Source organism: Myotis brandtii, unplaced genomic scaffold (genome assembly GCF_000412655.1).
Source record: "Myotis brandtii unplaced genomic scaffold, ASM41265v1 scaffold381, whole genome shotgun sequence".
Classification (NCBI taxonomy): Eukaryota; Metazoa; Chordata; class Mammalia; order Chiroptera; family Vespertilionidae; genus Myotis; species Myotis brandtii.
In genome coordinates, this window is record NW_005364633.1 from 163,036 (window position 1) to 166,838 (window position 3,803).

General features: G+C 55.1%; 1 protein-coding gene across 1 annotated transcript in view; it reads left to right on the plus strand.

Moving 5' to 3' along the window:
* Positions 1–3,803, plus strand: part of MFSD6 (major facilitator superfamily domain containing 6) — a gene marked incomplete at its 3' end in the record, with an annotated part of 37,961 nt that overhangs the window by 29,093 nt on the left and 5,065 nt on the right. The gene's annotated exons all lie outside the window — the stretch shown is intronic.

Sequence of the window (3,803 nt, forward strand, 5' to 3'; positions counted from 1 at the left end):
CATGGACCGGGGCCTCGGGACCGGGGAGGCATCCCGAGCCCGGCACACGCCCGCCTTGAGCATCGCGCCACACGCTTCTGAGTATCTGAACCATCGGCGTGGAGACACACACACATGTAGCCACCGTGCATACTGGCAGGAGCCGTTCCGCCCACAACCCGCTGGAGTGGCGGGAGGAAGTGGGGTTCGCGGGGACTCGCGGGCGGGTTGGGGTAGGTCGGGGTGCAGAGTCACACTAAGTGGAGGGAGGTGAGCGCTGAGGGCGGGTCCCTTCTCATTATTTATTCGTCATTTGGTTCTTCGTGCGAACGAACGGGAGGAAGAGCCGCCTGTTTCTCTTGAAGAGAACCCTTTGGAAATTGTGCGTAAAGAATCCAGGGAGCAGGTGAGTGAGCAGCGGCTGTGCTTTTGTTTAAGAAAAGGAAGGAGAGTCCTCAGGAGCGTGGCCTCGGGGTCCCTCCAAGCTCCGCAGGGGCGTTTCCCGTCTGCGTGGAAGGCGGGAAAGCAGCCGAGCCCCTGAGCAGAGCTCGGGGACCCCGCGAGCCGAGCGGCGTGTTCACAGGCCGTTTGTTCTCCACGGGCTTCAGGACCAGAGCAGGGAACATTCCAGACCACCCCGCGCCTCCGTGTCCTGGGCCGAGAGGCGAGGGGCGCTGGCCAGGGTGATGCTGCGAGTCGCCTCGACCAGGCTTTACGGTTCCTGGTGATTCAGGCTCGACTCGGCTGGCGGGGTTTTCTCTTACTCGCTGAATTCCTAAGGGTTTCTTTAGCGAAGCAGTGCTATTTCCAAGTAACAGTATAACATGTAAGTGCCTGGGGGAGGGATACGGCTTTTGAAGTTATGTAAGGGGGGGGTTTCCGCTTTGTGTGGGGGACAGTCAGACACTGGACTTGGCTGTGGGCTTGCTGCTGTGAACATACCACTACTGTAGTGGCCACGGCCAGTGACTCGCGCAAAGCTCGCTGCTAACAATGAAGCCGAGGTCCCCGGGAAGTGGGGAGCCCGGGGAAAGGGAGCCGCTAGGGAATGAGGGCCAGTCCGCGTGGATAGTAGCTGTCGGGGAGCGGAGGAGGAGGAAAGGGAAGGACGGTCAAGAGGAGCCACTCGCTTACCCCCGGCCCCGTTACACGGGTCAGTGGTAGAGTAAGAGCGGCTCCATGAAACCTACGTCCGCCCAAAACTGCATGGGGAGGAGAAATCCCACGCGTGGATATCTGGCTCCACAAAACACAGCTTTAAAAATAACAAGGGAAAGAAGTGGAATTAAGCAAACAGTTATTTTTGCACTTGAACTGAGACGTACTGTACCGTAGATTGTCATGACTCATCTTAAGTGACCTTTCCAAATCCGATGTATTTATTGTGCTTATGTGACTTCAGAAATAAAGACACGTGCGGCAGGCCACCCTCGCCGTGAGCTAACGTACGGCATGTGGACGAAATAATAAGGGAAAGAAGTGGAATTAAGCAAACAGTTATTTTTGCACTTGAACTGAGACGTACTGTACCGTAGATTGTCATGACTCATCTTAAGTGACCTTTCCAAATCCGATGTATTTATTGTGCTTATGTGACTTCAGAAATAAAGACACGTGCGGCAGGCCACCCTCGCCGTGAGCTAACGTACGGCATGTGGACGTGTGAACTGACTCCCAGTGTCTCTCGTGTTTACAGTCCTGATGTCTTCACTGGAAAAGCCGCTGTTTAGGGAATGCAGTTGCTATGCCGAGATAAAAATAAACACCATTTCCAACCGTTTCCTAAATGATAACAAAGGGGCCACACCCATGGAAGTGCTTCCCCTGGAATGAGTCCGAGCAGGTCCCGGCCTGTGGGAGCCGTGGGCGGAGCCCCTCAGGGAGGCCCCTGTGCGTCCTGCCCCTCAGGTGCCATGTAAAGCAGATGGAAGTGAATTCCAATTAACTGACTTGAGGATTGTGTAACCCTCCCGAGGTCTCCTGCAAATGCCCAGGTGCCTCCCAGCCCCGGTTGGTAATCGCCGCCTCCATGACTGACTTGGACGGTTTCCTCTGACGGCGGGAAAGGGAACGAGCCACGGCGCTGTGCTGCGTATGTGGCTGCAGGGGTGAGCGTTCCTCAAAGCCGTAGCAGAACAGACGACTATCACGCACCGAGCTCCACCCGCCGGTGAGCCCGCGAGAGCCTGAGCCGGTCAGGAGGCAGCTGTGTCGCTGGCCACGCAAAGCCGCCGCTGGCTGGGGCTCCCCTCGGTGGTTGGTAATCGCCGCCTCCACGACTGACTCGGACGGTTTCCTCTGACGGCGGGAAAGGGAATGAGCCACGGCGCTGTGCTGCGTATGTGGCTGCAGAGGTGAGCGTTCCTCAAAGCCGTAGCAGAACAGACGAGTATCACGCACCAAGCTCCACCCGCCGGTGAGCCTGTGAAAGCCTGAGCCGCTCGGGAGGCAGCTGTGTCGCTGGCCACGCAAAGCGGCCGCTGGCTGGGGCTCCCCTCGGGTTTGCATTCCCCGCTGCTGCTGGGGTGGGCGCTGCAGGTGCGGGCCGTACCTAGCAGTGTTTCCTGCAGCCCATCTGGGGTGAGGCAGTGGCTCCCGGGAAAGGGGAACCAGCCCGGCTCAGGGGTTGAACATTGACCCCTGAACTTGGAAGTCACAGTTCGATTCCTGGTCAGGGCACATGCCCGGGTTGGGGCTCAATGCCCAGTAGGGGGTGTGCAGGAGGCAGCCGACCTATGATTCTCTCTCATCATTGATGTTTCTCTCTTCCTCTCCCTTCCTCGCTGAAAGCAACAGAAAAATTTTCTTAAAGAGAATTTAAAAGAAAAGGGGACCCACACCCGTAGCCCCGTGTGCTTGTGATGTGCTGAGATGATAGGCTCATCCTTGTCGCCACCCCCTTTCACTAGGAGGTCTCTGGGGCGAACACAGCTCAGTTATGGGGTCAAGGTCACAAAGCCAGGATTCCAGCTCCAACCCGATGCCAGCGGGCAGGTGCCCAGCACCCCCTCCCCCCAGGATGCAGGGGGGTTGCACCTGCTTCGTTTAGAACAGGGGTGGGCAAACTTTTTGACTCGAGGGCCACAATGGGTTCTTAAACTGGACCGGAGGGCCGGAACAAAAGCATGGATGGAGTGTTTGTGTGAACTAATATAAATTCAAAGTAAACATCATTAAATAAAAGGGTGCGGTTTTTTTTTTTTTAGTTTTATTCATTCCAAACGGGCCGGATCCAGCCCGCGGGCCGTAGTTTGCCCACGGCTGACCTAGGGCCAGGGGGAAGGGAACAATGGGGACATTATTGTTTAATAGGTATGGAATTTGAGTTTGAGATGATGAAACATTCTGGAGAATGGACAGTGTTCATGGTTGCACAGCAGTGTGAATGTATTTGATGCTGCTGAACTATACGCTTAAAAATGGTTAATAGGGAAAATTTTATGCTAGGTATATTTTACCAGGATTTAAAAAAGTAAAGTAAACCAGTGCAATAAAGGAAGTCGCCAGGCTCGGGCATTGACACTCTGGGGCTCAAGATCTATGCTGACACTTCAGCTCTGAATGGGCTTCAGCAGCTTCTGCACCTCGGACTCTTCAACGCAAAGTGGACGCGACACCAAAACAGGACAGATGGTGACGAGGTTCAAGAGGAGGCGCCCCGAGTGCCTAGTACAGTGCCTGACGGGCCTCCAGTAAACCCCGCCTTTCCTCTCTCCCCGCTTCATCACTGCTTTTCTGGAAAGTGGACCAAAACCAAAACAAACCCCCCCCCCCCCCAATTATTTTTTTTTAAAATATATTTTATTGATTTTTTACAGAGAAGA